The 24264-nt window shown below is 34.8% G+C and overlaps 1 pseudogene; it reads left to right on the forward strand.

Annotated features, from left to right (window-relative positions):
- The window catches only part of LOC149579727 (scopoletin glucosyltransferase-like), a 30413-nt pseudogene extending 7750 nt beyond the window's left edge, over positions 1 to 22663 (forward strand).
- The last annotated feature ends 1601 nt before the right edge of the window (positions 22664 to 24264 follow it).

The raw sequence follows: 24264 nt of genomic DNA on the forward strand, positions 1-24264 counted from the left end.
TTTGTGTTTGATAGTTGCCCTATATTCCAGTATTGGATCTCAGATTGAGTATACGATAGGAGTAAGTTTTATTTTTTATTTTTTAATGTTTTGAATGAATATTATTATAAATTAGTTATTTTTAATTGAATTTGTTAAAAAATAGGTTTTTTTAATAGAAATTGTTGGAATTTAGATTATTTTTAATAGAAATTATGTTTTGCAAATTAATAGGTATTGCTGACCCAAATGATGATACTGAGGAAAGAAACAATGTTCCTCATAACCCTCCACCAAATGATCTAGTGCCCCCTCAAAATTGTCCACCAAATGATCCCCTACCCTCTCAAAACCCTCCTTGAATTAAAGATTTGATATTTGAAAATCTCGCTAAATTGAGGGTTTTGCGAACCACATATAATACTATACTTGCATTGGCTCCCATGTTATCCACATTAAACACCATAGTGGATAATATTGAAACACTTACCAATGAACAAAATGTTTCTCTTTGCTGGTGTGACCAAATGCATGCCATGTTTGATGATAGGTTGGACTATGATGAGGTTGTGGCCCTAAATATAACAAAAGATGATTTGGTTAGCCTTTTTGTGGACCCAAAAATTGGTAAACAAGTCGAATGCCTAAAGCTCAAACTATCAATTAAATGGTGCACAAATGAGGCTATGCATGCAAACTTTTGGGATAGTCGGTGGATGGCTTTTTACATCCCTCCACATAGCACTTTAGAGGTGCCATTTTATTTCATTAAAAAATTGTATGTAGAATTTGTGTTGGGCCTCAAGGTGAACTATTGGAGCATGAAGCCCAACATGGGTGTAGGAGGAGGAGCTCCTTAGGATAGACCTTTTTTCCAATGGAAGAAAGCTAGTACTTTTATCCCCCTACTAATGTCTCCCTCCCTCCTTGAGTGCAGCATCGTGATATCATTATAGAGGTTAGCTCGTAGACTATTAGAGCCATCCATACATTGAGTAGACTATTGATATCCCAGGCTAGGTTAATGTTGCCTCCCCGTGTTGATGATGCCAGTGCAACTTCATCATTGGCGAGCTCATCACATGTTTGTGTGCCCTATACTTGCATAACATGCAAGAATATTTGTCTAGGTCCCATAGGTGATCTTTTTAAGTATCAATTTGTATTTGAGGAGGATACACCAGATGTGCATACAGAGGCTACACACCCTGACGTGAGAGAGGAGGGGCATGCAGAGGCATGGTCTCCTTTTGTGTTGGTATGTGAATACATTTTTTTGTTATGACATATGTGATTTATTAGATAATCTTTATAATAGAGTAATTTTAATTTTTAGCCCATACTGACTTATACATGTATGTGATCTTCATTCATGTTTATTTGATGACAAGGACGAGTTCAAATAGTTGATAATGTCACACTCTTGGCTATTTCATTTGGCCTTGAGACATCTATGGTACATTATGTTGTATTCTCATTATTTTTTCTATTTGATATTGATGCATATATGGTTTCTAATCTTTCTTTTCTCTTGCAAGTATCACCTCTTAGTGGGGGGCAGAGTGCAGGGGATGAGGCACGACCCATTGACAAGGGAAAGGTAATTAGGTTATTTCTATTTGATTAAATATTGATGCATTCTTGTAAAATGTTTGTGGTAATGAAATTTAACTACATTCTTTATTGTATAGGTTGTGGTTACTAGTGATGAGTCTGAGAAAATTCCACATCACAAATGCTCTAGCGTTTCCATTCACACTGAGAGCCCCATCATATGTATAAGTATCATTTATTTTTTATTTTTCTTATTTTTCATAAATAAATTCAAAACTAATTTATGTGATATTAACAACTACTATTTTGTATCTCATAGGAAACACCTACTACACATGAGGTTGGACACTAGAGTTTTCTATCTTTGTTGACACAACCATTATATCCAGAGGAGGAGTTGACATAGGTAAGTTGTAGTTTTAATTCTTGATTATATATTATAAATTTAGCATGCTATGAATTATAATTTTATAGTTTAAGTTGTAGATTCATCTAACAAACATACTTGAACATACACAAGCCACAATCAATGAGGTTCAAACATTTTCGAGAACATATGAGAGGACTCCTAACTAGTGTAGGAGGTCGATGAGAGAGGTATTTATGATGAAATTTTAATACTATAAATCTTTATTAAAAAAAAGATCATTATACATTTGAGTAATTCAATGTTAGATACATAGAATCATATAAATTTAGTAGTCTAACCTTGGGTTTTCCTTTTTTGTTTATGTAGGAGGCATCTAATCCACCTAGTGCAGTGAAGAGGTTGTATTTTGATCATCCGCTAGTAACCTAGGATAGTATAGTTGTCATAGGATATGTCATGAGACATTTTGAGATGGCATATGCCACATTGTTTACAGAAACATTGATATTATACACATTCTGATGGCATGATCAGCTACATTTTGTGTATGGATCTATGAATTTTGATATATATTTGTGTAATTTATCTATGGATACATGAAATTTGATATATATTTGTGTAATTTGTCTATGGATACATGTATTTTGGTATATATATTTTTGCCATTTATGTGCACAATGATATACATATTAATTTAGTATAGTATTGTTCAATTTATCGTGGATCATGTGTATTGTTCATGTTTATGGAATATCATTCATTTTGATCATGTTTGTTATATTCGATTCAAATGCAATAATTTGTGAATAATATTTTAACAACCTTTATTATCAAATTTTGATGCAATGTTTAATTTGAAATACTATCATATATGTTTAGTTTGAAATAATCTCTACAATCCCTTAAGATGTCACTATGGTTCACCCGCCCAAACGCACTTAGAGAAGCTTGGAAATTAAATATGTTATTTTAGGCCTTAAAATGACCATCCTATAGCATTTGACATTTCATCATAGCCTCCACAAGCTCTAAGTTACAACCCTTGGAAGATTGACCTTGAGACACACTTAAAGCACCTTGGAGACTCTTCGGTATGGGGTGGCCATGAATGATGGAGGCTCTCCACAGCCAAAACAAGGGTGTCACTAGGGTTCACCCACCCATCTAGAGCTAATGGCACTAAAAATTTGATGCCAAGATCAACGTTTTCAAAGTTACATTGTGATGTACATATGAACTAAGGTACACTATGAGTTTTGGCATCAAGCGAGATCACTACATCAAATCTAAATATAATGTGATCTCTCAAAAATGAGATAGGTTATTATAGGACTCGACATGACCATCCTATAGCATTTAAAATTTCATCAATAGCCCCCATGAGCTCCAATTTATGACCCTCAGAAGATTGACCTTGAGACGCACTAAGAGCACCTTAAAGACTCTTCAGTACGAGGTGTGATGTACTACAAAGCTTTCTTGTTGGAATGTTCAAATGGGAAGAGTAATTCTGAGAGGGGGGGCAGGGTTGGGGTGAACTAGAAGTACCAATTGTTATCCTTTCAAATCTTTAATAACATATAACTGAAATTAATATGCATCCAAGTAAACAAACATAAAATGAGAACATGCACCAACACATAACACAAGAGATTTTGGTGACCCAGAAACCTTCCAGGAATAAGAAGGTAAAACTAGGGTGGGGATGACACCTACAAAAATTACTGCAATAATGAGTTCGACCACTTCTTATGGTTTTCCCTGTTAAAGGCCTACCCTGTTAAAGGCTTTACACTATATCAATAGTGACCTGATTGAAAGGATTTTCAAACACTTTACAAGAAGTATCACCCTGTTAAAGGATTCACATAAAATTTGTTAAACCTACCTAATACATAGGATTTTCTTGTCCTTTTCCAAAGACTCTTCTACCTAATTGTTAAGCCAACCTATCATCGTAGGATTTCAACCTCTAATACAATTGTGAGAGAGTATTAGAATATTAGACCTAATTGAATGCAATCTCAAATTGTTGGGTATAGGCACTTGATCTACTCTTTCTCTTTTGATCCTTGCTTGATCTCATCTATAAATATCTCCCCTGTTCTACTCTGATCAATTTGGATATAAATGCTATCCCTTTCACTAAGTCTTTTCTGTTCACACTAGAATTTCACTATAATCTTCCCTTTTTGCAGCTTGTCTTCCATACATACAATGGTGCATTTATTCTTGTTATAAAGAATGTGAATACTTAGGGTAAGGTATGGATCTATGATCCAAATTGAATCTCAAATTTCCACTTATACTTTGAATTTTTCTTATTGGTTGCATGCCTTCACCATTTTTCTGATTGGTCTCATGCAGATTGCATAGGGAATGTAAATGATTCGTCCTTATCCTTTTTCCTCCTTCAAATATTTGTCTAAGTCAGCTCAAAAAAAGGTTTACATATTAGTTTGTACAAATACAAACTTTTATGCTAATCTAGTGTTGCTCGGCACATGAAGTATTACTGATGCTTGACACGTACTATTTCTGGATTGCTCAACATCTACTATGTTTCCTGGGTTGCTCAGCACCTGTATCACTTGACATATGTTGTTCTAAGTTGCTTGGCATTTGAATGATTCTGTTAATTAGCACATGAATAATTCCTAGATCACTCAGCACATACTATACTATAATCTACTTGACACTAACTATGACTCGACACCTATTAAGATTTTGGCTCAGCATCTATTGTGTACTCAGCATACATAGTGAAAATGGTTAATTGTGTTTACACTCATTTGTCAACACTATTTATTTGACCAACAATCCCCCCCTTTGACATGAGTGTCAAAAACACTTAACCAAGCATTGATGATCTTATGACTTCCCCTAAATTGATTGTACCTCCATTGATCTATTTCTGCATTCTGACCCTGTATGTTGTATCTAATCTATGTGATATGCATGTATTCCTTGTGATTACCAAAATTTTACATCTCTTCTTCACTCCTTTATTCCTTTTCTTTCCTTTTTCACTATTTACAATCGTTCCACTTTATTCTCAAAATGGAAGAATGATCAAAATTTGTCAAAATTTGGTAATTACCCTGTTAATTACATATCTCCTCCATTTCTTATTACTCCCCCTATAATATATATCTCCCCCTTTGTTCATTCTCCCCCTTTTTGACACTAATTGCAAAGGGTTCTATGGAGTAATGCCATACTTAGCCAAAAAATTGCTATTTACCTCTATTATTTTTTTTAGAGCTGCATCCCAATTCTCCAATGCAATGTCCAATAACTTGTGTTGGATGGTAGTCTCTGTAGCAAGGTGTACAAGTCCATCAAGAGTAGAAAGATTGGGATCTTTCTTTAATACTATCTAAGCATAAACTTGTTCCTTGTGGAGGACTTCTAAATGAGAGGTTATAGAGGCTTGAATCTGCATTAGTTTAGCCTTTATATTTTCCTCCTTTGCTATTAGCACAGCTAACTCCTTTTGTGTGTGAAGCGTCTATGAAAAATGCTTCTCACTTTGAGCTAGATCTCTAGGTAATTGCATACTAGAGATTTTCAAGTTCCCTTCCAAGCTCATTATTCATTGATTAATTTCTTGGGTGAAATTTGAAAAATCACACAACTTCCTATATAATGAAAAAATATTTTCAAGAACAATTTTGGCCTTATCAATTGTCTTGGCCAACTCTACCTATTCAAGTGCAATGCCACTTGATATCTTCTCATTAACCTTACTTTGAAACTTTCTTTTTGACCATTCCATTAGTTTAACATTGGTGTCCTGGTCCTCTTTTGTCACTTGATCAACTATGTCTGATAGTTGCTCAAATATTGGTTATCTTTCATCTGGTGACTACAAGTTGAAGGCTTCCATGAAGATGTCCTTGATATAATGAAGTGTTTTCTTTTTTAAAAATTCTTTTCTCAGAATTTCCTGCCTCATTCTTCTATCCAATGCATTTTGCATTTCAGTCATTTGTGCCATTGTGATTGTTTTGGAATCATAGGAGGGTATCTCAATATCTTCATCTAGTTCAGGGTGTCCATAGTGAAGTACCCTAGCCACTCTTGTTGAACTCGAGCTTGGCATGGAAAATTTCAATGGAATAGCTTTAGTGCTCAGCTCTTGAATAGTCTTAGTAGGAGTGCCAGTCTTTGGTAATTCTACCAATGTTTGAATGGTGGCTTGCTTCTTTTCTTTTGCTGCATCATCCTTCTCATCTAATTTCCTTTCCTCTATACTCGGCATCTAAACATTATCCATAATTACACTTGGTGGAGGTGGTGGTGGTAGCATCAAAACTTTAGCTTTTGTGTATGTAAAAGGTTGTACCTTTGGCTTCACCTTTTGACTTTGTGGTGCTGCTACTGCTCTTTATATTTCATCTACACTCGCCAATATAGGATTTATGCATAATTATGCCTATAGATTATATTGGTAAAGGATTTTTGAGAGATCCTCTGTAGTGAGTGGGTTGATGTTTTGAGTTGTTTTGTCAGTAACATCCTTTATGATGACTAACTCTACTGGTGTAGTAGTTGAGTGAGGAGGACTGGGAGGTGGCAATTGTGTGTCTTGCACACTCTGTTCTTGTTGCTCACTTATCCCCTTTTCATCTTCTTTACTTATTTCCTCCTCCTTTTCTTCTTCATCCTTCTTTTCTTCCTCCACTTTCTTCTCTTCTACTTTCTTCTCCTCTACTTTCTTTCTTCTTGCTCCTTTTATTTCCTTTGTTTTGGCACTTGCTTCTGCCTTATACTCTTCATCAAATACATCATCAATTTTCTTGTAGATAGTTTTACACACTTTTGTGGGTTTTCTTAGAACTTGTTCAATTTTATCTTGTAGAATACTAAATGCTCTGTATTTGGGAGTAAATATACTATTGTGCCTTTTGACTGCATTTTTAATTTGACTTTTAGTCAAATCAAGTAACATCCTTCCTAAAGTAGACTCCCTTTATTTCTTTCTCAATTTGCAGACAAAAATGCCATTTTTCTTCTACAATCTTGTACAATTCCTTTGGCAATGAACTATCTAGTTCTAGAGGTGTATATTTATATTATACTATCATATTATATACATATATCTCTATTTTATTTTTCTCACCTTTAGTGAGCTTATTAAAATTTACACTCTTCAATTTATTTAAGTCTCCATTCCTAATCTTAGCACATAATTTATCAACAAAAGACTTTGGTGGATGACATACCACTTTAAATTGGCTTATATCTTCTGTTTCTGCCCTTGCATCATCTATGTCTGGTTGAGCTACATATCTCCTTCTTTTCTTGGGCTCATCTATTGGCTGTGCAGTAGCTTTCTTCTTTTCTTTTACTACCTATTTGGCCTTTTGAGTTGATGCTCTTGTTGTGGCCCTTGTTGTTGCTAGCTTAGCTAGAGCTAGCTTGGTTGGAGCTGATTTTGTTACCTTCTTGGGCTTTGACTGAGCTATAGGTTGTGTTTTTTCCCTTCTCTTCTTCTTCTCATTAGGTGTAGGTGCTTCCTCAGCTTCTTCTTCCTCAGCACCTTCCTCTTTGTCTTCTTCTTTCCCTTGTGTTAGCTCTTCTATTTCTTGCCCTTGCTCTTCTTCTTCACTGTCTACTTCTTCCACTTCTTCTGCTTCACCTTCAATATTTGCTCCAAATGTCTTCTTTATTTTCCTCACCATTATATCCTTCTTCTTAATAACTGAAGCAGTTTTGAGTTCTATCTCAACTTTGGATTTAACAACATCATAGGTTCCAAAGTGAGGAGTTGCTTTATCAATTTCTTTTGCTAACAATGTTGTGATTGCTACTGAGGCTTCATCAATATCTCGTTCATATCCTAATGGCCTTAGACATCTTATCCTTGGTATTGTAGCTTGAATGTATGTGAAGTCAATATGAACCAAGAAGCATATGTCATTGACATTTTTCTCAACTAGTGAGACTAGTATCCTTGTTCTTTACTTCATAGACTTCTTAAAGTCTTAAAAATAGCTAGTCATCTAGACTTCAAAATTGTCTCCCATTTGATCAATGAACTCATTAATTTGAGTGATGGTTGTCTTGTTAGAATCCCATTTTACCTTCCCAATTGAAGGGAATTCTTCTATCACATAAAAGAATATGCACATGAGAACTAAGCCAAATTTACACTATGACCTTTTTGATCTCCTTATGGCTCCTAAGTTCTCATTTATTTGTTGCAACATGAGTTCAGCCAGATCATAGGTGTGATCTTTCTTTACCAACTTGTATGCCATATCAATAGCTATGCAGGGAACATTGTTTAGTCTACTAGATTGATAAAATTTATGTGAAATTATCCTCACAGTAAAGTCAAGTAGGGGGTCATTCATAGTATCAATAGTCATTCCCCTATTGTTCTATTTTTTGCCTATGTTCTTCTTAATTACCTCCTTTCTGTCACTTCTCAATGTTTTTGGTTGATCTAGGGTTGGAAGACCAGTAACCCTATGCACAATCCTCTTAGTAATCTTGACGGGTCTTGACTCTAGCCACAAACATCCATCATGAATTCAAGTCAAAACAATGTGAATCCATTTTGTTTTAAATACTATGGGAAAAACTAGGGTTTTAGTTAAACCCTTCTTCTCAAAAATTGAAAACTTGTTCTTCAATATCTTATTCTCACATAATTTATCATAGGCATTGAAGATTTCCAGATCACCTATGGCACTGATTTTACAATTGTAGCATTTCCTTATGTCTTGAACCATAATGAGTCTGGGTGGAATGACAGATAATGTGCCAGTTAGGTCACTTTTATAGGCTATTTTGGAGATTGGTCTGAATTCGGGCTATTTAACTTCATTGCTAACTAGTTGAATCTCATGATTTCCCTTAGCCTTAGGGTTTCTTGAGCTAGAAGCCATATTACCAAACTCGGTTTTTAAAATGTAATAAAAATTGAAACTCTGTGTAGCTCGACATTTGATAAATACCTTCAGATCGATGAGTTCATGTTGAATCTCTATTGTATTTGATGCGAATGAATGTGAGGTAGCTTCTTAATTGCCTCTTAGCTCTTCTAGTTTTTTCTCTTCGTTTGAATGTCGAGAAAATGAACAATTTCCACTATTATTAGGCTTGAAACCTAGCATTTATTACATTCATGGTTTACAGTTGTACACTCAGCTTACAAAGGATTTTCTAACTCAACATCAACTATATTCTACTCACTCGGTAGCTACTGTTATCTCTTTACTCAACATCCACTAGACTGTTTAACTCAGCTTGTACTGGAGTTTTACTTAACAACCAAAGATAGCTCGATATCATCTTCCAACTTTTATCCTGGCATCTTAACTTATGTGGTTTTCTTCTTTGCAGTGTTCCTTAGTTCTTTTGGGCTGATGTATGATACATCTTTATATGTATTAGCCCCATGTGCCTTTCTAGTACTTAATTTGATGAGGTGTGATCACTTGAACTCTTGGGTGAAGTGATCTTTCCATTTGATGTGTTGCATTCACCTTTCTTCTACTATGTCTTCTTCATATCTTCCCTGATGTGTTCCACATTAACTTTTTCTTTGCCCTTATTAACTTTAGTCTTGGGTGCCTTGGCCTTTGTTGGATAGTTCCTACTAATATGAACAGTCTTCAAGCAACTAAAACAAGTGGTTTGATTTAACCATCTACTGTAATTTTTGTTAAAATGTGTCCTTATACAATTTTCAGAAGTGTGTTCGTACTCTTGACAATAGTAACAGCTATACCCGGTGTTGTAATCCCAATTGTAGTCATGTACATGATTGGTTCTTCTTGCAAACTGATTAGGTGTCCATATAGGCTTTTATTTTCATTCAAAATCTCTATGTCCATAACTTTTGTAGTTGTAGGAGTGGCCCTCAAATCTTGGTGTCCTCACGGTCTTATTTTTGCAGTTTTGTACTAAATGTCCTTAGTTTTTGCAATTGTGACAAAAACTTGCATTTGTGGGCTTATCATGGTAATGACTATTCTTGCTCCTATATACATTAGAGGTATGTCCCTTTTTACCATAGAAATGACAAGTAGGTTTGGTGTTCTTACCTTTGTTTATTCTTTCCTCTACAACCTTGGATGATTCTCCTTGTTCAGTGTTAATGTAGCCAAGTCTTGTAGTGCCGTTACTTGCCCTTGGTGATTTTAGAAATTGCTCAAAATACTTGATGATCTCATTAGGTTTATTTTATATTTCTATTATTTCCTTTTCATTCTTCAATTCATTCTACAATTTTTCATTCTGCATCTTCAAGGTGGAGATCTCAATGTCCTTCATATTTAGCTCATGATGAGCATTCATCATTTGGCTCAACATGTCTAACTGCATGTTTGAAATCTTTTCAAATTCAATTGTCTTCTCTTCCAGTCTATTGGTGAGATTTCTCTTGTCATCTTCTACCATGGCCTTGTCTTCAATAGCTCTTTTCTTTTGTTTAGTTACTTCACAAAACATTGTGGCTTGTGATTCTTGTTCAAGCTCGAGTAATCTGATTTCTTTAGCTTATGCCCTATTTTTCTCCATTAGTTATTTTATTGCTGCATCAAATTCCTTGGAATCTCCATTGGAAAATACATGTGTGGTATCAATATCCTTGTAATGTATATCATGTTCAGCTATTTCTATCTCCTTTCTTCTTTTCAAAGATTTTCTCAGTTCCTCCCTAGCTTCCTCTACTTTGTGTAGAGCTAGTTGCACATCAATCACCTGATTGTCAATGATCTTCCCAAGTTTGAAAACTTCCATCTTCTAAACCATTTCTCCAAGCTATTAGGCTTCTTCTTATGAGAACCAATTCTCTGATACCAATTTTTGGAATTCTCAAATGGGAAGAGTACTTCTGAGAAGAGGGGGGGGGGGGGGGGGGGGGGGGGGGGGGGGGGGCGTGAATCAGAAGTACCAATTGTTATCCTTTCAAACCATTAATAACATATAATTGAAATTAATATGCATCCAAGTAAACAAACATAAAATGAGAACATGCATCAACACATAACACAAGAGATTTTGGTGACCCATAAATCCTCCAGGAATAAGAAAGTAAAACTTGGGTGGGGATGACACCCACAAAAATTACTATAGCAATGAGTTCAACCACTTTTGATGGTTTGCCCTATTAAAGGCCTACCCTATTAAAGGCTTTGCATTGTGTCAATAGTGACCTGATTGAAAGGATTTTCAAACACCCTGTTAAAGGATTTACATAAAGGTTGTTAAACCTACCTTATACATAGGATTTTCTTGTCCTTTTCCAAAGACTCTTCTACCTAGCTATTAAGCCAACCTATCATCATAGGATTTCAACCTCTAATACAATTGTGAGGTAGTATTAGAATATTAGACCTGATTGAATGCAATCTCAAATTTTTGGGTACAGGCACTTGATCTAATCTCTAAATATGTCTATTGTTCTGCTTTGATCAATCTGGATATAAATGTTATCCCTTTCACTAAGTCGTTTCTCTTCACACTAGAATTTCAATCTAATCTTCCCTTTTTGAAGCTTATCTTCCATACATACAATGGTACATTCATTCTCCTTATAAATAATGTGAAGACTTAGGGTTAGATATGGATCTACAATCCAAATTGGATCTCAATTTTTTGCTTATACTTTACATTTTTCTTATTGGTTGCATGCCTTCACCATTTTTCTGATTCGTCGCATGCAGATTGCATAGGGAATGTAAATGATTCATCCTTACCCTTTTTCTTCCTTCAAAATTTTGTCTAAGTCAACTCCAAAAATGGTTTACATCTTAGGTTTTACAAATATAAACTTTTATGCTAATCCTGCATTGCTCGACACATGAAGTATTATTGATGCTTGGCACATACTGTTTCTAGATTGCTCGGCATCTACTACGTTTCCTAGTTTGCTCAGCACCTATATCACTCGACATATGTTGTTCTAAGTTGCTCAACATCTGAATGATTATGTTACTTGGCACATGAATAATTCTTGGATCACTTAGCACATACTATGCTATAATCTGCTTGGCACTAACTATGACTCGGCACCTATTAAGATTCTAGCTTGGCATCTATTGTGTACTTGGCATACATAGTGAAAATGGTTAAGTGTGTTGATACTCATTCCCTTGTGGTGCAACCAATGCAAAGACATGTCCTGGCTAAAGAAGATCTAATAGATGGTTATGCTCAAGTGAACTTTTCATATCATCATTTTTGATAGAGGCTATGATAGACAATGAAGTAAGATAATGTTGAGCCCATGTGTCCACCCACTTACTCAACTCATAGTGATCTCAATCACACTGAAAACAACTAGGACAAAAGCAAGCCAGTTATCGTGTCCAAATTGTCCATGTACTAGAATCAAAGCTCTAGAATGAATGCATTTTTTATGAGTCTCTCACTATAGCACAATTTAATCTATCACCTATGGACCCTTCCTCAACCAACCAAAAGAACATGTGTACTACTGAATCAAGAGTCCCCCTTGTGATAATGTTGAACTACACCAATCAAAAATGCTACAAGCATCAAGAATCTATGCTCCTAAAATCTTCAATTGCTCCTTAACTAGAGCTCTCTTCACACATGCCCCTACTTCATCATGTTCCCCTTTCCCATAGTTAGACTCAAAAAAACTCCAAATATGAGGCACTCCCCTCTCTACATGCATCCTACACAACCAATAAAATATGAGAGCATTTTTGAAGTGACCTATACAATTATCTGACCAAATGATATGTCTATCCATAGCAATTGCATGCTCCTAAAAGAAATCAAAATAATTCTCGAAATAATGTTGCACAAACTTGTGAGAGTGAGATATTTCATCACTCATATAAAAATGGTACCCTCTAATAATCTTCTAATTATATTCTGCACTATTAGGGGCATGTTTATATGTTATATGGACAAAAATAGAAATCTAAATGGAGTTGTAATACTGAGATTGTGTCTCATTTTGAGGCTGCAATGTGTAGTTCTCATAAAAGTCAACAACTAATATAATAGTGTCAAAGGGAAAAGTCTCCTTATACATTCTAAATTGTTGATCCAACCACTAAGACCTATGACTATGTCTTGCATACTTATAGAAAAGATTTGTCTTGAAATCTGAAATAAGACTAACCACACTGATTTCTTTTGAAACTAATTCACATCTAGAGCCCTCACCCCACTCTTCAATGTGTATTTTACCATTTCATATACCATTTTTTGTACTATCCTCCTCCCAAGATTTTGTTCACACCCCTCATGGAAACATGTATCAAACTTGGATAAGCCACCATATTCTGAACACTTCTCATTTAAGCAAGCATTTCTATAAAAGAAACAACCATCAACTCTATAACATAAAAATTGATATAGCAAGTCTCTTGATGATTTTGGAAGACCACTAGCACCATAATTCTCCAAAATTTCTTTACTATGCAAAGTAGAACAAATGGGGTGTAATAGTTCATGGTGCATAGAAAACTCAACATCATATTTTCAACAAAATGTATTTCAAATTTTAAGTGGCACACAATAAAATGGCTTCAAAGATTCAAAAACCCTTCATAATATATGTAATCTTGGATGACTCTCTCTAAATTTTTTAAACAACATATTTTGACTTACCTCCAAATAATTTTTAGAATGTGGCGTGCGATCTCTAATGCAAATTCTCAACTTTAAAATGTCTTTAACATTGGGTGATACTATTGAGCTCAAGTGCCAAAATTATGTAATTTCTTGCTTCACATCATCGGATAGCTTCTTATCAAAATGTGGAAGTCTCCCACCAAAAGTCCATGTTTCATTTTGAAGAGGATCATCAATTCTAGCTTATCTACTAAGTGCTTTTCTCAAAGTAGTATGATTTAGGTTCAAGTCAATACGAGTTTGTCTCATATATCTACCCTTTCTCAAATGATGACTTACCAAAGATGTTGTAATAACCCTTTGAGAATTTCTCTTATCCTTCTCCTTGCTATTTTTCTCAATGCTATCGAGAGCACTGAAAAGATTCTTCATAATAATAGCATTTCTTTCCAATTTTTTATTGACACGAATATTTAATTTGGAAGGCATAGGTCTCATATTTTGCATCTTTAATAGTTGCATAAAAAGTTGTCATTGCTCCACCACTATCTTGTTGTCGAAAAACATCTTATATAGTCTTGAAGCCTGTAACCGAATAGTTTGTTCTAATTTTTTCCCTTTCAAATTGGTAATAATCATTTTATCATTTTCAATTATCCATTTTGGTGTTAGAACCTTCATGTCGATTATAATTAGGAGATATGAAATGTTCCTATGCATTGTCATTTTTTACATGGTCAATCATGCAATTTACATCATGGTCTGGTAGCATTTCATTCTCCAAATTTTCATTCTCTAAATATTTAATCCTGGCATTATCATTATCAATTGGTACATTTTCATTCACCAACTGCACATATTCATTATCTGACTCTATGATTTCACCTTCAATCAATACATCATCAACTTGACTCACAATTAACATACCTTGTCTCTTCCTTCAGTGATTTAGCTTGTCCCTTTCCCTATATGCTACAATGTCTTCATTTGATACTTTCCTTTTGCATTTAGCCTTTCGACCACTACTACTCCCCATTCAAAAAATAATATCGAACACCTGATCATACATTATAGAAACTTTTTTGATTGTATGGGCCCCAAAAAATCAATTTTCTCCAAATTCATGAAAATGGCCCTCAAAAAATGTGATTGTTGGATCTACAGTGATAGGGAATATGTTGGGAAAAGAATGCCAATATTTTAGGTACTCGATCTCATATTGGGTACCCGAAATGGATGCCCAAATTTTGGAGGAAAGTCAAAATTTGGAAAGTGTGGGCAATGTGAACAAATTTGATTATTATATATGATTAATATATATATGATTATTATATTATATTTTTATGATTTTGACTATTATTATTAGATATAATATAGTAATATATATTATTATTGTTATTATTATGATATTTAATATTATTATTAAATATAATATAGTAATATAGGTTATTATTGTTATTATTATTATTATGATTTTTACTATAATTATTAAATACAATAAAGTAATATATATATATATATATATATATATATATATATTATTGTTATTATTATTATGACTTATAAATATAATATATTAACATATATATGATTATTATATTATATTATTATGATATTTACTATTATTATTAAATATAATACAGTAATATATGTCATTATTTTTATTATTATTATGACTTATAAATATAATATAGGTCACCCTAGGGACCCATTTGGTTGGTTCGAATGTGTCGAAAGGGGTCATAGGTTAACCTATGACACCTTTTGATGCATTTCATGACAACATATGTCCCTAAGGACGTCGAAAGGGGTCATAGGTTAACGTATGACCCCTTTCAACACATTTCATGACAACATATGTCCCTAGGTGCCCTAGGAACCTTAGGGACCTATTTGGTTGGTTCAAATGCATCAAAAGGGGTCATAGCCTAACCTATGACCCCTTTTGATGCATTTCATGACAACATATGTTCGTAGGGGTACTAGGACCCCTAGGGACCCATTTGGTTGGTTCAAAAGCATTGAAAGTGGTCATACATTAACCTATGACCCCTTTCAACACATTTCATGACAATATATGTCCCTAGGAGCCCTAGGACACCTAGGGACCCATTTGGTTTGTTCGAATGTGTCGAAAGAGGTCATACGATAACCTATGACCCCTTTGAATGCATTTCATGACAACATATATCCCTAGGGGCCCTAGGGCGTTGAAAGGGGTTATAGGTTAACCTATGATACCTTTCGATGCATTTCATGACAAAATATGTACCTAGGGTCCCTAGGACCCCTAGGGACCTATTTGGTTGGTTTAAATGCATCGAAAGGCATCATAAGTTAACCTATGACCCCTTTTGACATCCTGGGGCCCCTAGGTACATATGTTGTCATAAAACGCATCGAAAGGGATCATAGGTTAACCTCTGACCCCTTTTAACCCATTTCATGACAACATATGTCCCTAGGACCCCTAGGGACCCATTTGGTTTGTTCAAATGTATCGAAAGGGGTCATAGGTTAACCTATGACACCTTTTAACCCATTTCATAACAACATATGTCCCACAGGGCACTACAAGCCCAAGGGACCCATTTGGCTGGTTCGAATGTGTTGAAAGGGGTCCTAGGTTAACCTACAACCCCTTTCGATGTATTTCATGACAACATATGTCCCTAGGGTCCCTACAACCCCTAGGGACCCATTTGGTTGGTTCAAATGCATTGAAAGGGGTCATAGGTTAAGCTATGACCCCTTTTGATGCATTTCATGACAGCATATGTCCCTAGGGGCCGTAGGACTCCTACCTACCCATTTGGTTGGTTTGAATGCATTGAAAGGGATCATAGGTTAACCTATGACACCTTTCAAAACATTTCATTGATTGATTTGAATGTGTTGAAAGGGTTCATATGATAACCTATGACACCTTTCAATGCATTTTAAAACAACATATGTCCCTAGGGGCCCTAGAGCATTAGAAGCGGTCATAGGTTAACCTATCATCCCTTTCGACACATTTCATGACAACAAATGTCCCTAGGGGCCTTAGGACCCCAAAGGACCTATTTGGTTCCAATGCATTGAAAGGGGTCATAAGTTAACCTATGACCCCTTTTTGATGCATTTCATGACAATATATGTTCTGAGGGGCCCTAGGGACCCATTTGGTTGGTCTGAATGTGTCAAAAGGGATCATAGGGTTAACCTATGACCCCTTGTAACCCATTTCATGACAACATATGTCCCTAGGGGCCCTAAGACTCTTAGGGACCCATTTGGTTGGTTCAAATGTGTCGAAAGGGGTCATACGATAACCTATGACACCTTTCAATGCATTTCATGACAACATATGTCCCTAGGAGCCCTAGGGTGTCAAAAGGGGTCATAGGTTAACCTATGATCCCTTTTGATAAATTTCATGACAAAATATGTCCCTAGGGGCCCTAGGAACCCTATGGAACTATTTGGTTGGTTCCAATGCATCAAAAGAGGTCATACGTTAACCTATGACCCCTTTTGATGCATTTCATGACAACATCTATCCCTGGGAGCCCTAAGATCCCTAGGGACCCATTTGGTTGGTTAAAATGCATTGAAAGAGGTCATAGGTAAACCTATGACCCCTTTTGACCCATTTCATGATAACATATATCCATAAGTGCCCTACAATTCCTAGGGACCCATTTGATTGGCTCTAATATGTCGAAAGATGCATTTCATGACAACATATGTCCCTAGGGGCCTTAGGACCCCTAGGGACCCATTTGGTTGGTTCTAATGCATCAAAAGGGGTCATAGGTTAACTTAAGACCCCTTTCAACACATTTCATGACAACATATGTCCCTAGGGGTCCTAAGGCATCGAAAGGGATCGTATGTTAACCTATGATCTCTTTTGATGAATTTCATGACAACATATGTCTCTAGGGACCCTAGGACCCCTAGGGACCTATTTGATTGGTTTCAATGCGTCAAAAGGGGCCATAGGTTAACCTATGACCCCTTTTGACATATTTCATGACAACATAGGACCCCTAAGGACCCATTTGGTTGGTTTAAATGCATCAAAATAGGTCATAGGTTAACCTATGACCATGACAACATATGTCCCAAGGGGCCCTACGACCCCTAGGGACCCATTTGGTTGGTTTCAATGCGTCAAAAGATGCATTTAATGACAACATATGTCCCTAGGGGCCATAAGACTCCTAGGGACCCATTTGGTTTGTTTGAATGTGTTGAAAGGGGTCATACGATAACTTATTACCCCTTTTGATACATTTCATGACAACATATGTTCCTAGGGACCCTACAACTTCGAAAGGGGTCATAGGTTAACCTATGATCCCTTTCAATGCATTTCATGACAAAATATGTCCCTATGGGCCCTAGGACCCCTAGGGACCTATTTGGTTGGTTCCAATGTGTCAAAAGGGGCCTTTTGATGCATTTCATAACAACATATGTCCCTAGGGGCCCTAGGATCCCTAGGGACACATTTGGTTGGTTCAAATGCATCAAAAGAGCCTATGACCCCTTTCAACCCATTTCATGACAACATATGTCCCCTAAGAACCCATTTGGCTAGTTCTAATGTGTCAAAAGATGCATTTCATGACAACATATGTCCCTAAGGGCCCTAGGACCCTTAGGAACCCATTTGGTTGGCTCTAATGCATCGAAAGGGGTCATAGGTTAACCTATGATCTCTTTCGATACATATCATGACACCATATGTCCCTAGGGGCCCTAGGACCTCTAAGAACCCATTTGGTTGATTTAAATGTATTCAAAGGGGTCATAGGTTAAGCTATGACCCCTTTCGATGCATTTCATGACAACATAGGTCCATAGGGGCCCTAGGACCCCAAGGGATCCATTTGGTGGGTTCTAATGCATTGAAAGGGGTCATAGGTTAACCTATGACCCCTTTCAACTCATTTCATGACAACATATGTTCCTAGGAACCCATTTGGTCAGTTCTAATGCATTGAAAGGGGTCATAGGATAACCTATGACCCCTTTTAATGCATTTCATGACAACATATGTCCATTTGGTTGGGTCTATGCATTTCATGACAACATATTTTCCTAGGGGCCTTGGGACCCATTTGGTTGGTTTGAATGCATTAAAAGGGATCATAGGTTAACCTATGACCCTTTTTGATGCATTTCATGATAACATATGTCCTTAGGGATGTCAAAAGGGGTTATAGGTTAACCTATCACCCCTTTCAACACATTTCATGACAACATATGTCCCTAGTGGCCCTAGGACCCCTAGGGACCTATTTGGTTGGTTCAAATGTGTCAAAAGGGGTAATAGGTTAACCTATGACCCATTTTGATGCATTTTACAACAACATATGTCACGAGGGGCCTTAGGACTCCTAAGGGTCCATTATTTTGGTTTGAATGCATCAAAATTGGTCATACAATAACCTATGACCCCTTTCAAAGAATTTCATGACAACATATGTCCTTAGGGGCCCTAGGGCATCGAAAGGGGTCATATGTTAACCTATGATCTCTTTCAACACATTTTAAGACAACATATGTCCCTAGGGTCCCTAGGACCCCTAGGGTCCTATTTGGTTGGTTCCAATGCGTCAAAAGGGGTCATAGGTTAACCTACTTTTGACGAATTTCATGACAACATATGTCCCTAGGGGCCTTAAGACGCCTAGGAACCCATTTGGTTGGTTCAAATGCATCAAAAGGAATAATTGGTTATCCTATGACCCCTTTTGATGCATTTCATGAAAATAGTATATTTAATAATAATAACCATATATATTACTATATATAATAATAATAATCATATAATATTACTATATATAATTAATAATAATTATCATATATATTACTATATTATATTTAGTTATGATAATAATTATATATATTACTATATATAATAATAATAATATAATATTACTATATATTATAATAATAATAATCATAATCATAATCATATATAATAATAATAGTTAATAATAATCATCATAATCATATGTAATAATAATACTGCCCAAACTTCCCAAATTTTTGTTTCCCTCTAATAAGGGTGGTTTCCCTCCAAAATTTCAAAAATTGGAAAATTTGGGAAGAATTTTTGCCACGACTTTTCAGGTACCTAATTTCATATTGGGTATCCGATCTAGTATCGGATACCTAATTTGAAATCAGGTACCCAATTAGGAGTGGTATTTACCAGGCCTGTTTGGTCAACTCAAAAAATATTTTTGAGAAAGGTTTCACTGGTATTCAGACTTCGAGTAGCCATTTGACAATATTATTTTCATCAAAATTCAACGAAATGAAAAGAATTTTTTTATAAGACTCTCAATATTTCATCGATATAATTGCTGTCAAATTCTAAGTTCAATAAATATTTATTAGTTAATTATTAACGAAGATGATTATAAAGTGTAGATTGACATACTGATCAAAATATAGCTATAACTTTCAAACAATATAACATTTTTGAAATCCAAAAGTTGTGTCACATTCTATGCTTCACCTAGTATAAAGAAAAACAAATTAATTTGGTCAAGTTTTCAATTAGTTAAGGTGGTCAAACATAGGATTTTTTTAATTCTAGAAAAGTTATAGTAGTAAATTCATATTTAATTATTTATTTGGAATAAAAACACCCAAAAATATGCATCACATTTGGGCATGAGTCTACTTTTTATATCTATAATTATATTAAAAAATATTATCATTTGATTTTGATTAAGGTGGTCAGACATACACCTACTTTTTATTTTCATCCTAAAATTTTTGTAGCACTGCATTAAAATCCAAACTTTTGACCAATCAAATAATTTTTCCTCCAAATAAGGCCTAGTAGTTTAGAAACTATATTCAATTTTCTATAGATTATTTTCTTACAACTTTTTGATATAAAGTGCAAAACCACTTTAAAATTATGTGTCAAGTTGACATAACTCTGATTTGCTAGTTTCTCACTGCCACTTAAGGCCATATTTTGGTTGACCATGATCCTACACATACCTAGAAAAGAAACATTTTTATAAAAAAAAAATTATAAAATAATCATGGTGGTTATTCTTAGCTTCCAAATAAACATTAATCTTTATGTTTTATAACTTTTATTTCACAATTTAATGCAAACTAGACTTAACGATAATTTTTGATATTTTAGATTAAAATTTAGATACTTAAAATATTGATATAATGGGTGTTTCATGTTGGAATTACAGTAGGAAAGATAAACTCTGGAGGGGGAGGGGGCGGGGGGCAGGAGACATGGGGGGTTAAATTAGTGCTTTAAACTTTAAATCATAAAACATTCACCACACATCCATCTCACATATTCAATAAGAGAACTGAAATACCATGTAAAGAATATACATCTAAAGCATGTAAACAAGTAAGAATTCATGCATACATGACACAAGATATGATTACCCATAAACCCTCCAATGAGAAGGTAAAATTGAGGTGGGAATGAAACCAACAAATCTTCACTACTATAGTAATAAAGTGTATCCAATGAAGGTTATAGTGTTTGATCATGAAAGTGATCTACCCTATTAAAGGTCTACCCTGTTAAAGGATTACAAAGACTATTAGGTCTCACCCTGTTAGAGGATATCAGCACCCTATTAGAAGTGTGCCTCATTAAAGGACTTCAACTCACAATTAAGTAAGCACCTTATTAGAGGATTTTAATACAACCTATTAGGACTATTCTGTTAAGATATTTAACTGATTCACCTATTAGACTGTCTTAGTAATGATCATGTGATTAGCACTTTGATGATTAATGATAGATAGCCTCTATTCTTCTATGTACTTGATCCTTCTTGATCAAATGTCTCTGTATTGTTCACTATTTCATTCCTCTATTCTCTTTTGATTGATTATGCAATTCAATTCAGATCATAATACCTTGGTCACCATGAATGTCCTTGTTTTCACTTCTAAAAATCTCCTTGATCATTCATTCATTCTTTTCTCACACAAGAAGTTTAGGGTTTTGTCCTCGTTAAGAAGACCAAGGTGACTTAGGGTTAGGTATGAATCAACGGCTACAATTCATCCACATTTTTTCTTAAACCTTCCCTTTACCTAATTGAATGCATGTAATACATAGGGATTCCCACTTAAGATTCGTCCTTATCACAAAAATATCCTATTTCAATCCTTAAGTTGGCCCAAAAATTGCTTACATAGTTTGTGCCACTGCAAAAAACTATGACAAAACTATGTTACATAGCATCTGAAGTCCCTGGTGCTCGACACATACTGTGATTTTAATTCTATCACTCGACATGCAGTGCTTGCTCAATTCCTAAATCACTTGACACATACTATCTATTCGACACTTGAGAAATATATTAAATGGGAAGCCCATTTTGCCTATCGGTCACATTGCTCCTTTGGGCTGCATTGCTAATACCAAAGTGAAAAAATTGGACATTAGTGAGAAAAAGTTGATGCAATGGCTAGACTCTCAAAGCCCCAATTCAATTTTGTATGTTTCATTTAGAAGCCAGACATTTCTTTTGCCATAGCAAACAAGGGCTCTGGCCAGGGATCTTCAAGGGGGCCAAACATCTATCATTTGGTCCATTAAGGTTTCCCTAGAGATTACTTTATCTATCAAATTGAGTAGAGAAGAATTATGCGCTTCCTACCTTCTAGATGGATTCATGGAGAGAGTTAAGGGGTTGGTCATATGGGGATGGGCACCGTGGCTTGTCATTTTTTCCCACCCATCTGTGGCTTCATTCATGAGCCACTGCAAGTGGAATTTTACTCTAGAAAGTATTTTGATGGGCATACCAATGGTCACATGGGCGATGTTCGGAGAGTAGCATTTCAACTCTAAGCTGGTCACTGAGGAACTTGGCATTGGTGTCTAGTTTTTCCATGAGAGGGACATGATTCCTTGTGAAGAGGAGGTGGAGAAAAGTGTAAGACTTGTCATCAATAGCGACGAAGGTGAAGAGATGAGAAATCATGCTGTCAAATTTTAGAGAATGGCGAAACAATCTGTCAAAGGAGGAGGATCTTCGACCGTGAATTTAAAAACATTTGCGAGTGAGATGCATAAGCTCATGGATTGCAAGGCTTAGAATTGGGAATGGATATGATCTAGACACTGGCTATATGGAAAAATATTTGCACCTGGTCGGTGCCACTGTTCATAGCCTTTAGCTACAGGTGCTATGCATCTATCAATGTACTGTGTCATATCTAGTCTATTTTGTCCGTAGACATTTATCGACTTTAAATTATTTTATTGATAAGCATAGTTAAAAGAAAAGACATGGTTCAATCTTATTTATAGTGGTCAAGTTTGAGGTTCTAATTATCTTCATGATATAAAAGTTCGAGATTGCCTCATGTTTAAATGGTGCACGTATGTCTCAAGAGGACTAGATTCACCCCACTCGCCTCAAAATGGGTTGTCGGATAGGTAGTCAAGACACCCCCTTGATTTTAAAAAAGAAAAGAAAAAAGAAATCCACTTAGAGACACCAAGACACAAATTAGACCTTATACAATGATTCTTTCTATTAGTTGGCCTTAGCTCCTCTTCCTCTCCTCCCTTATTGTAATTAAATATTTTGAAAAAAAATATTGTTTGCACTTCTAAATTTAGGTGAGGTTAAAATGGAATCTTTTTATATTATTACTTATTCATTTTCATTGTAGTTTTATTTTACTATGTTGTTGAATAATAAGATTTTGTATTATGTAATAATAATAAAAAGAAACAATCACATGTCAAAGTTTATACAATCAAAGATTTTAATTTTTTTTAAAAAGTCTTGATTTCATAGTTTTAGAAATTTAGATTACATTTACTAAATTAAATAATTAAAGTATCATTGAAAATATAATTTTCAATAGGTTTGAACTTTTTCAAGTGGGTGACTCCACTTGATTTTCAGTGAATTTGAACTTTTCCAAATTAATGACTTTGGTCTTAGAAGGAGAAATTGTTAAAGAGGGGCAAAAAATGTTCCCATTATCTAGCCATCTAAGACAACACTTCTGTAACTGGTAAAAACACAAACCTATGTCACCCTTTTGTAAAGGAAAAAGCTAACAAAGGTATAACTATTCACCTTCAATGATATAAAACTGGTATTATTATTTAAAATTTGAATATAAAGTAAACTAATGAAATGTGTAGAAATGGTTGAAGTTTAGGATTAAAATTTTTAATAATTTTTTGGAATAAGAAATCATATATTTTTCTAATTTTTATAGATAAAAATTTTAGTTGTTAAAAAATACTAAAAATTTGGGGTTTATTTCCCACCACAAAACTATATGGAAATAAATGTGTGTCAATTTGAACTAAGACTATGTTATAGATAACACATATAGCTATAATAATCAACAATAAAAATTGACTTTAGACCTATATTTTCTTTTTTATTGTGATTCAAATTTCAACTCACCCAAAATTGATAGTTTTCATCTCCCACCACATTTTTAAAAACAAATCTATTCTAACCAGAAGATAATTTATATATTATGAAAGAACACTCTCTCCTCTAGAATGTCATATAATTTTTAAATTTTTTTGATATGATTTAATATTTTTTCTTTCTCAAAATTAACATTTTTTCGTGTTAAAATACATGTTTGTAGAACTTTTTAATTGCAATATATTGTATCTAATTAATTCACTATAAACTCAATATGAGAATACTCTTGGCTTTGAGCTCTATAAAATGGTGTTTTTATTTTACTAAAAAAAATCATAAAAAATAGTAAGAGATATTGAAACATCAGTTTTCTGA

This window comes from Cupressus sempervirens, chromosome 1 (assembly GCF_028749045.1).
Source record: "Cupressus sempervirens isolate cs-2001-9-10 chromosome 1, ASM2874904v1, whole genome shotgun sequence".
In the NCBI taxonomy this organism is placed as follows: domain Eukaryota; kingdom Viridiplantae; phylum Streptophyta; class Pinopsida; order Cupressales; family Cupressaceae; genus Cupressus; species Cupressus sempervirens.